We start from the raw sequence: 12,077 nt of genomic DNA, 5'->3' as shown, positions 1-12,077 counted from the left end.
TTCCCAAACAAGAGCAACTTCACCAAGAAGACTCCTCACAAGGCGTTGGTGGTTCAAGAAGAATACCACGAGGATGATGAAGATGGTGAGTCGGTTGACATGGCCTCCGTTGCCATTGCAACAACTCTACGAGTGTCTCTCTTCGACTCACCCAATGAGAACATCACCGCCAAGTGCCTCATGGCTAAAGCCACCAACAAGGTAACCCCCAACATCAAAACTACCGTCATTAATAATCCTTCCTTGACGGATTGCATTGATGAATATGAGGGATCTAGTGTGGAGAAAAATGAGTTTGAGTCCTTTATGGGTAAACTCAAGGGTAAATCCAAGAAGCATTTCGTTGCTTTCTTGGAACAACTTGGTGAAGCCAATGACATGATCGAGGCTCACGAAGATACTATCTCCAAGATGGAGGGGCATAGTCATGACTATGCGGATGAGATTTCGGATCTTTCCAATGCTCTTGAGGAAGAGCGTGGTCTTAGTTTGGCTCTTGAGGAGTCACACAACGTTGATCACGCTAAGTTAAAGAAAGATTTTGATCATGCTCTTGTTGTTTCTCGTGTGCTAAACTCCGAGAAGGCCAAGCTTGGGGTTGATCTTGCTAGAGTCAAAGAGGAGTTTGACCTACTTGACAAGGCTCACAAGGTCTTGAAGGGTGCTCATGCTAGCCTCAAAGAGTCTCATGATCAACTTCAAGTAAAGCTAACCAAGGAGAAAGCCACTTTTCCTCGTATGATGTTAATTGATAATGCAAATGCTACTAACCCATGTTGTGAGCATGTGCATCTTGTTGAGGAGAACGCTAAGTTAAAGGTGCAACTTGAGAAAGGTCTTGTGTCTTGCATATAAGGCGAGAAGAACCTCAACGATCTTTTGACCAACCAAAAGGGAGTTGTGGCCAAGGAAGGAATTGGGTACATGCCCAAGTCCAAGAACAAGAAGAATGACAAGGCCAAACGACCTCCTCCTCTCAAGCAAACCTTTGTGAAGGAGGGAGAGGGTGCTACTAAGGAGAAGTAGAAGAACACTGTGAGGGGTAGTGATTCCAAGAAGGGCAACGCTTCCCTTCCCAACAAAGCCGGTGACTTTACCCTTCCTATGTGTTGTGCTGTGCTAGAGATGGGCATGTTTATGCCAAATTTGTTGGTTCTCCTTATGAGTACATTGAATGGTCTATTTGGGTTCCTAAGACCCTTGTTACTAACATTAAAGGACCCATTACAAAATGGGTACCTAAAACCAAGCATTGATCTCTTGTAGGTGTTTGCTTCCGGTGGGAGTTCATGGTTGCTCGATAGTGGAGCTACTAATCATATGACCGGAAGCAAGGACTTGGTGGTGGACGTGCAAAAGATTCCATCCATGCCCACCAACGTCGAGTGGGGTGACGCCTCATCCTCTAAGGTATTGGGACTCGGCAAGGTTGTCATTTCTCACGATCTTACGATCGAGAAGGTCATGCTTGTTGAGTCCCTTGCATATAATTTACTTTCCGTTCGTCAACTAGCACTCATGGGTTTTGCCACCTTCTTTTATGTTGATACCGTAGCCCTCTTGTGGAGCAAGACTCTTAAAGTAGCCTTTGTTGGGCATGTCGAAAATGGTCTCTATGTGATCAACTTTTCGGAGCGACTCACTAAGACCGCGACATGCCTAATGGCTAAAGTTGACGTGGTATGGCTTTGGCATCGCCGTCTAGCCCATGTCAATATGATATCTTTGCAAAGTCTTCTCAAGGGGGACCATGTCCGTGGACTAACAAATGTTAGTTTTGCCAAAGATCATGCTTGCAGTGCTTGTATCGAAGGAAAGCTACATGAAAAGGCTCACCCTCCCACGATTATCATTTTCTCGAAGAGGCCTTTGGAGCTCCTTCACATGGATCTCTTTGGGCCTCCATATTTTGATAGTCTTGGGGGTAGGAAGTATTGCTTGGTGATTGTGGATGATTATTCAAGATACACTTGGGTATACTTCTTCAAGAGGAAGAGTGAGACCCAACAAACCGTCATCGACTTTGCAAATGAGGCTCAACGTCAACACAATGCAAAGATCTTGACAATAAGAAGTGACAACGGCACCGAGTTCAAGAACTACACCTTGGATGAGTTTCTTAGTGATGAGGGGATCAAGCATCAATATTCCGCACCATACACCCCTCAACAAAATGGTGTAGCAGAGAGGAAGAACCAGACGTTGATGGATGCGGCAAGGACCATGATGGCGGAGTTCAAGTCTCCATACAACTTTTGGGCCGAAGCCATTAACACCGCGTGTCATGCATCAAATCGGCTCTACCTCCGCAAAGGCTTGAACAAGACTCCATATGAGATACTCACCGGGAACAAGCCCAATCTCAAGTACTTCCGGGTGTTTGGGTGTAAGTGTTTCATTCTCAAGAAATGTGTTCGTTTGTCTAAATTTGAGGCTAGAGCTCATGAGGGAATATTTGTTGGTTATGCTACAAACTCCCATGCTTACCGTGTCCTCAATAAGTCCACGGGACTTATTGAGGAGACATGTAACGTGGAGTTTGATGAGAATAACGGCTCCCAAGTGGAGCAAAGTGGCACTTGTGATGTAGGTGATGAAATTCCTCCCCAAGCCATAAGAAGAATGGGTGTTGGTTTTATCCTACCCATTGAGGAACCCCTTGTGGCCGAAGGAGAAGGACAATGCTCCACTCTTGTGGAGCCATCACCAACCCAAGGCCCACACGCTTCTGAAAAACAAAGTGAAGGCCCTCAACCTCAAGAACAAGACCAAGGGCAAGGTCAATCTCAAGATGGTGTTGTAACATCAAGTGATGCCCAAGGTCAAGTTCTCTCCTCCGAGCAAGTTCAAGATCAAGAGCTTCTTCGAGATCAAGAACAATCTCAAGACGGTGCTCAAGATGATCAAGTGACCACTCCTCGTCTCACCCCCGAGGAGGAATTGGAGCGTCGTGCCGCCAAGATTGCTTCCAAGCTCTCCACCAAGGATCATCTCATGAAAAATGTGCTTGGAAGATTAAGAAAGGGGGTAAGCACTCGTAGACAATTAGCAAACTATTGTGAACATCACACGTTTGTCTCTTGTGTTGAACCCCAAAAGGTCTATGAGGCGCTTGAAGATCCGGATTGGCTCAATGCCATGCATGAAGAACTCAACAACTTCGAGCGCAACAAGATGTGGAGATTGGTGACAAGGCCAACGGAGAACCACAATGTCATTGGAACCAAGTGGATATTCAAGAACAAGCAAGATGCTCATGGGATTATCATTCGCAACAAGACTCGGTTGGTTGCACAAGGATACTCCCAAGTAGAGGGTATCGACTACGGTGAAACCTTTGCCCCCGTTGCTCGTCTTGAATCCATTCGCATGTTGATTGCATATGCTTCTCATCATAACTTTAAGTTACAACGAATGGATGTGAAGAGTGCTTTTCTTAATGGTTCCATTAATGAGTTCGTTTATGTCAAGCAACCCCTCGGGTTCGAGGATCCCTACTTTCCCGATCATGTGTATCAACTCGATAAGGCACTCTATGGCCATAAACAAGCCCCACATGCGTGGTATGACCACCTTACCAAGTTGTTACAAGACTGAGGGAGTCCTGGATTAGGGGGTGTTCGGGTAGCCGGACTATACCTTCAGCCGGACTCCTGGACTATGAAGATACAAGATTGAAGACTTCGTCCCGTGTCCGGATGGGACTTTCCTTGGCGTGGAAGGCAAGCTTGGCGATGCGGATATCCAAGATCTCCTACCATTGTAACCGACTCTATGTAACCCTAACCCTATCCAGTGTCTATATAAACCGGAGGGTTGTAGTCCGTAGGCAATCAACTCCATATACAACAATCATACCATAGGCTAGCTTCTAGGGTTTAGCCTCCTTGATCTCGTGGTAGATCTACTCTTGTACTACCCATATCATCAATATTAATCAAGCAGGACGTAGGGTTTTACCTCCATCAAGAGGGCCCGAACCTAGGTAAAACATCGTGCTCCCTGCCTCCTGTTACCATCCGGCCTAGACGCACAGTTCGGGACCCACTACCCAAGATCCGCCGGTTTTGACACCGACATTGGTGCTTTCATTGAGAGTTCCTCTGTGTCGTCGCCTTTAGGCCCGATGGCTCCTTTGATCATGAACAACGATACGGTCCAGGGTGAGACTTTTCTCCCCGGACAGATCTTCGTCTTCGGCGGCTTCGCTCTGCGGGCCAATTCGCTCGGCCACCTGGAGTAGATCGAAAACTACGCCCCTGGCCATCAAGTCAGGTTTGGAAGCTTAAACTACACGGCTGACATCCGCGGAGACTTGATCTTCGACGGGTTCGAGCCACGGCCAAGCGCGCCGCACTATCTCGAGGGGCATGATCTAGCTCTGCCTCCGGACAGTGTCCTGGAGGCTGCACATGCATCGGTTCCGACCCCCAACTCGGAGCCTATTGCGCCAATCGAGGATGAGCGGTTGGACGTCACCTCGGGGGATTCGATCTCAAAGGCGATCGAGCCGAACGCTAGCCCCGCACTCTGCATGATCCGTGACTCCGAGGATCCGGACTCCTTTCCGAACTCCGAACCCCCCGCGCCCCTGCCGACCGAATCCGATTGGGCGCCGATAATGGAGTTCACCGCCGCAGACATCTTTCAGCACTCGCCTTTTGGCGATATCCTGAACTCTCTCAAGTCTCTCTGTTTATCAGGAGAGCCCTGGCCGAACTACGGTCAGCGAGGATGGGATACGGACGATGAAGAAATTCAAAGCCCACCCACCACCCACTTTGTAGCCACTGTCGACGATCTAACCGACATGCTTGACTTCGGCTCTGAAGACATCGACGGCATGGACGACGATGTAGGAGACGAACAGGAACCAACACCTGTAGGGCGCTGGAAGGCCACCTCGTCATATGACATATATATGGTGGATACTCCAAAAGATGGAGATGGCGATGGAACAGTGGGGGATGAAGCCCCCAAGAAACAGCCAAAGCGCCGGCGTCAGCGGCGCCGCTCTAAATCCCGCCAAAGCAAAAATGGTGATTCCAGCACGGGAGATAATACTACCCCGGATAGCGCCGAAGAACACCCACCTCAGCAAGATTCGGCACAGGAAGATGGAGAAGCCAGCCCTCATGAGAGAGCGGCAGACCAAGAGGTCGAGGATGATAACTATACGCCTCCCTCCGAAGACGAGGCAAGCCTCGATGACGACGAATTCATCATACCATCAGACCCCGCCGAACAAGAGCGTTTTAAACACAGGCTTTTAGCCACGGCAAGCAGCCTCAAGAAAAAGCAGCAACAGCTTAGAGCTGCCCAAGATTTGCTAGCTGACAGATGGACTGAAGTCCTTGCGGCCGAAGAGTATGAACTCGAACGCCCCTCCAAGAGTTACCCGAAGCGCAGGCCGCTACCCCGATCAGAGGAAGAAGCACCTACATCACCAGCGCATGACATGGCAGACCGGCCACCTCGCGGCCGCGACAGAGAGGCCTCTCGGCTCTCCACCCAAGCCATGCCCCGACGCCGCTCAACTAAGGCACGGGAAAATGCACCCGACCTGCGAGACATACTGGAGGATAAGGCAAGACAAACAAGATCGATCTACGGACCGCGCAGGCGCCCTACGACATGTGACAATGATCTTCACTCTGGATACAACAAATCCGGCCGGGCCGAACACAACAGACATAGCTCTTCCGAGCTGCGTCGTGATATAGCCCAGTACAGAGGCGCCGCACACCCGCTATGCTTCACGAATGAAGTAATGGATCATAAAATCCCAGAGGGTTTCAAACCCGTAAACATCGAATCATACGATGGCACAACAGATCCGGCGGTATGGATCGAGGATTATCTCCTTCACATCCACATGGCACGCGGCGATGATCTACACGCCATCAAATACCTCCCGCTCAAACTTAAAGGACCGGCCCGGCATTGGCTTAACAGCTTGCCAGCAGACTCAATCGGTTCTTGGGAGGACCTGGAAGCCGCATTCCTCGACAACTTCCAGGGCACTTACGTGCGACCACCGGATGCCGACGACTTAAGCCACATAATTCAATAGCCAGAGGAATTGGCCAGAAAATTCTGGACACGGTTCCTAACAAAGAAAAACCAGATAGTCGACTGTCCGGACGCAGAGGCCCTAGAAGCCTTCAAGCATAACATCCGCGACGAGTGGCTTGCCCGGCACCTGGGACAGGAAAAGCCGAAATCCATGGCAGCCCTCACGACACTCATGACCCGCTTTTGCGCGGGAGAAGACAGCTGGCTAGCTCGCAGTAACAACTTATCAAAGAACCCTGGTAATTCGGATACCAAGGACAAAAGTGGCAGGACACGTCGGAATAAGCAAAAACGCCGCGTTAGCAGCGACAGCAATGAAGACACGACAGTCAATGCCGGATTCAAAGGCTATAAATCCGGTCAGCGGAAAAAGCCATTCAAAAAGAATACTCAGGGCCCGTCCAGTTTGGACCGAATACTCGATCGCTTGTGCCAGATACATGGCACCCCCGAAAGGCCAGCCAATCACACTAACAGGGATTGTTGGGTGTTCAAGCAGGTAGGCAAGTTAAGGGCCGAAAACAGAGACAAGGGGCTGCACAGCGACGACGAGGAGCCCAAGCCGCCGAACAACAATGGACAGAAGGGCTTTCCCCCACAAGTGCGGACAGTGAAAATGATATACGCAACCCACATTCCCAAGAGGGAGCGGAAGCGTGCGCTACGGGACGTATACGCGATGGAGCCAGTCGCCCCAAAGTTCAACCCATGGTCCTCCTGCCCGATCACTTTTGATCGAAGGGACCATCCCACTAGCATCTGTCATGGCGGCTTCACCGCATTGGTTCTCGACCCAATCATCGACGGATTTCATCTCACAAGAGTCCTCATGGACGGCGGCAGTAGCCTGAACCTGCTTTATCAGGATACAGTGCAGAAAATGGGCATAGATCCCTCAAGGATTAAGCCCACAAGAACGACCTTTAAAGGTGTTATACTAGGTGTAGAAGCCAACTGTACAGGCTCAGTAACACTTGACGTGGTCTTCGGATCCCCGGACAGTTTCCGAAGCGAAGAGTTAATCTTCGATATAGTCCCGTTTCACAGTGGCTATCACGCCCTGCTCGGACGAACCGCATTCGCAAAGTTCAATGCGGTGCCGCACTACGCATATCTCAAGCTCAAGATGCCAGGCCCTTGAGGAGTAATTACGGTCATTGGAAACATCGAACGCTCCCTCCGTACGGAGGAGCATACGGCGGCTCTCGCAGCGGAGGTACAAAGTAGCCTTCTCAGGCAATTCTCCAGTCTGGCCATTAAAAAGCCAGACACTGCCAAGCGCGCCCGGAGTAACCCACAGCAGGACCGCCTGGCACACTCTGAGCAAGCGTAGCAATGCGGCCCCAACCCCAGCTTTCGCGACATAGCGAAACCAGTACCTCGCGTACATAACTACACCCTTGAAATACCATGGGCACAGGGGAAGGGGCACAATAACGGCACGCCCAAAATACGGCTTAAAACGTACTAGGGGCTGCCGGATTCTTTTTTAAATTTTTTCTTACTTTCAGGACTCCATACTTCGGACGACCTGTTCGGCAATTCGACTGCCGCAAAAACGATGCAAGATCCAGGGAGGCAGACAAGCCATGCCGCATTATGGAACTCCCAGGTGGTCTCTGTTACGAGCGGTATACCTATTTTAAATACAATTCCGCGGCCTGCCCCTGGTCAGGACATACTGAATAGTCCAATATCTTTTGCTTACCGCACTATTTGTATCGTTCGGCTTTGATAAATAGCCTCTCTATAAACAATGCTTAGCTTCTTGTCTATTTTTTGCATTATCTTATTTTCACATTTATGTTTATTCAATGACATGATTGCACCCGTACACCATGGTACGGCAAACACGCCAGGGGCTTCAGTACCCCTCATAATGGTGTGAGAAGTCCATACACTTTCACAAGTGCGGCACCCCGAACTTATAGCACTATATGCATCGGCTCCGAATCATGATTTGGGTCAATAGTTGGGTTTGCCCGGCTCCTATGTTTTGGTGCCTTACGTTCCGCTCTATCGGCTAAGGTAGCACTAGGAGAACCACTGCGATTGTGCCCCGGTTCAGTTGGGTTAAGCACCTCAGTGGAGAAAGCTAAAACTGACTGTCATGATGTGGCGAGAGACCGGTCGCTGTTCAAGAGGTTTTTCGAGTCCCTAAAGGCTTATGCCGCTTCGAGCGAGGAGCTGGCTTTGTCCGGCCAAGGCGTGGATAGCGCCCCGAACTCGGTCTTCCGAACTAGGGGCTTCGCCGAAATTTAAAATTATAGAGTTCTATGGCTAAGTGAGAGTGTTCAAGCATTATAGTCCGATTGCCTGGTTCGTTGTGCTGAGCGCCTCCCTCGAAGGACCCAACTATGGGAAAAAGAGCGCTCAGGTTTATCCCGAACACCCCAGCACTAGTGGCACGGGGGCAGAATCCGACGACTAGCCATCTCTCAATTTTTGATAAACGGCCGCACAGAAAGTAATATTTTAAATTCAATAAGCATTGCTTAGTGCATATGAACAAGTTTTCAGCGCACAGGATAAACACGAGCGAGTTCATTCAAACATCACATCCTTGGTACATTCATCCGCCACAAGGCGGGCACCTGCAAGAACATCCTTGGAGTAGTTCTCGGGCTTGTGATGCTCCTTCCCCGGCGGCGGCCCATCCTTCACAAGCTTCTCACCGTCCAGCTTACCCCAGTGCACCTTCGCACGGGCAAGGGCCCGACGGGCACCTTCGATGCAGACGGAGCGCTTGATGACCTCAAGCCTCGGACAAGCCTCCACCAGCCGCCGCACCAGCCCGAAATAGCTCCCAGGCAGGGCCTCTCCGGGCCACAGCCGAACTATGAAGCCCTTCATGGCCTGCTCGGCCGCCTTGTGGAGCTCGACCAGCTGTTTTAGCTGGTCGCTCAAGGGCACAGGGTGTCCGGCCTTAGAATACTGAGACCAGAACACCTTCTTCGTCGAGCTACCCTCTTCAGCTCGGTAGAATGCGGCAGCATCGGATACGCTGCGGGGAAGATCTGCGAATGCCCCTGGAGAGCTCCGGATTCGGGTAAGTAACAGGTAGTTCACTTTTATATTTATGCTTTGCATAAAGAATGCCTTACCCGCTGCTATCTTCCTCATCTCCTCCAACTCTTGGAGGGCCTTTTGGGCTTCGGCCTTGGCAGACTTGGCAGCCTCTAGGGCTGTTGCAAGCTCGGATGCTTGCACCTTCGACTCCAGCTCCAAACTCTCATGTTTTTTCATGAGAGCCTGAAGCTCTTGCTGCACCTCGCCGACCTGAGCCCCAAGTCTGTCTCGCTCGGTGCGCTCCGCGGCCGTTTTCTTTTCGGCCTCAGACAGCGCCTGCTTAAGGGTCGCCACCTCAGTCGTGGCCCCTACAATAAGCAGTACAATCCTGTTACTCTTTTTGCAATCAAGCCTTTTTATAGGCACTTTTCCTGTAAGGTATTTCTCACCTTCTTCCTCCTCGAGCCGCCGCTTGGCAAGGCCGAGCTCTTGCTCGGTCCGCTCGAGGTCCTGCTTCAGGACACCCACCTCCGCAGTCAGTGCGGCGGTGGATAGCAGCGAAGCCTGCATACGCATATTGACTCTTTTATTTTAGACTCCTGCGAAATTTAATAGATCCTCTATTCGGCTTTTGTTTCCGAACGCCAAACAGAGCATCAGGGGCTACTGTCTATGCGGTAATATTTTTACATATTTTTACTTACCTCGAAGCCTGTTAGAAGGCTAGCGCAAGCTTCAGTCAGTCCGCTCTCGGCGGACTGAACCTTCTGGATCACCGTACTCATAATAGTACGGTGCCCCTCGTCGGTGGAGGCGTCGTCAAGCACCTCCAGCAGATTGTCCGGCACCTCCGGTTGGACGGAGGCCGCCGGCTCAGAAGGCTTGCTCCTCTTGGAAGGAGTTCGCCTACCGCGGTCCGGAACTGTGGAAGATTCCGGCGCGGTGTCCGGCACAAAGCAGGACTGAGAGCCCTGGGGAGCCTTATCCCCTTCACTCCTGGAGTCCAGGAGGTTGCCTTGCGGCTCCTCCGGGACCACCTCCTCCTGCCCCGGAGCTTGTCGCGACGCCACTTCGGCGTCGTCTGCAATGCGGGGGGAGACAGCGGGCGGAACTGAGTTCACGTCCGATGAGTCCAGGGAGCCGCCCAACGATTCATCGAATTCGGCCCGGGGCGGACTGTATAATTACTTTCGACATTAGGGAAAGCTGTGCAACAAAGGAACATCATGAGTTACTCTAATATCCGAACTTACGATTTCGCCGGACGCTTGGCCCTGTTTGGCCACTCCTCTTTGCCCTCTTCGGCGTTGGGGGCGTAGTCCGGCGGAGGGGTCTTCCTTTTCCTAGACCCCTCGGCCTCCCCCGTTGGGGTGGCCTTCCTCTTCTCTCCTCCCTCCGCTGGGGGGGGGAGAGTTTTCTTCTTCCTCCTCCTCGTTTTCACGGGAGGAGGGCGTCTCGGACTCGTCAGATGACGAGTCCGACACCACCACGTTGCGGGCACTCTTTCGAGTCCCCGTGGTCTTCTTCTTCTTGGCCTTCTTCTCCGGCACCACATAAGGCGCCGGAACCAGCAGCTTCGCTAGTAGAGCTAGGGCTGGGTCTTCGGGCAGCGGAGCCGGATAGTTAATCGGTCCGGATATCGCCCGCCAAGCCTGTCAAAGGTAAGGGAGTTTAGATCCCGCATAGAGTCAAACTATGAAAACAGCTTAGCATCCTGTAAAAGGTGTAGATGGCATGCCTCGCTAGCGTGACGCTGCGAGCTGTATCCACGGTCCTTGGAAGCGGATGCGGGAGCCTCGGCGCCCTTGAATAGCATCTTCCAGGCGTCTTCGTACGTCGTGTCGAAGAGCCTGCTGAGGGTTTGATGCTGCGCCGGGACAAACTCCCACAGATTAAAATCCCGTTGTTGGCACGGGAGGATATCCGGCGGACGAGCATAACCTGGATTACATTAACAAGCCGGACTGGCTTGTTCACCAGGGACTGGATGCATGTTTGCAATCCGGTCACCTCTTTTTCGTCACCCCACGACAGGCCCGTCTCTTTCCAGGACATAAGCCGCGTGGGGGGTCCGGATCGGAACTCGGGGGCTGCGGTCCATTTCGGATCGCGCGGCTCGGTGATATAAAACCACCCAGATTGCCATCCCTTTAGGGTCTCCACGAAAGAGCCCTCGAACCATAGGATGTTGGCCATCTTGCCCGCCATGGCGCCTCCGCACTCCGCCTGGCTGCCACGCACCACCTTGGGCTTGACGTTGAAGGTCTTGAGCCAGAGGCCGAAATGAGGGCGGACGCGGAGAAAAGCCTCGCACACGACGATAAACGCCGAGATGTTGAGGATGAAGTTCGGAGCCAGATCATGGAAATCCAGGCCGTAGTAGAACATGAGCCCCCGGACAAATGGGTGGAGTGGAAAACCCAGTCCGCGGAGGAAGTGGGGGAGAAATACTACCCTCTCATGGGGCCTTGGGGTGGGGAGAAGCTGCCCCTCTTCGGGAAGCCGGTGCGCGATGTCCTTGGACAGGTATCCGGCCTTCCTTAGCTTCTTGACTTTACCCTCCGTGGCGGAGGAGACCATCCACTTGCCTCCCGCTCCGGACATTGCTGGAGAAGGTTGAGGTGGGAAGTGCGGGCTTGGGCGCTGGAGCTCGGGTGCACAAGAGATGGATAGGCAAAGGAGGAAGAAGGCGTAGGTAAAAAGGTGGATCCTTGTCCCCTTATATGGGCGGATGCGGTTGTGCGTCCCCACCTGCCTAGTAAAACTCGCTTGCCTCCCAAGCGCTGTGATAAGTGGCGCGGTTGGGTTACCCACGTCCGTATTGATGAGAATCCCGTAAAAGGGGGGTACACGATCTCTGCTTTGACAAGACGTGCCAAGGAAACTGCCTCGCAAAACACGCTGAGGTGGAAAAGTGAAAACGATTCGAGTGAGGACTTGGCTGTAGTGTGATGACGCACTACGGAATACGTCAGCAGATTTGATTTGTGTTA

This window comes from Triticum urartu, chromosome 7A (genome assembly GCF_056163025.1).
Source record: "Triticum urartu cultivar PI428250 chromosome 7A, HENAU_Tu73, whole genome shotgun sequence".
Taxonomy (NCBI): domain Eukaryota; kingdom Viridiplantae; phylum Streptophyta; class Magnoliopsida; order Poales; family Poaceae; genus Triticum; species Triticum urartu.
This window is presented reverse-complemented; position numbering follows the sequence as displayed.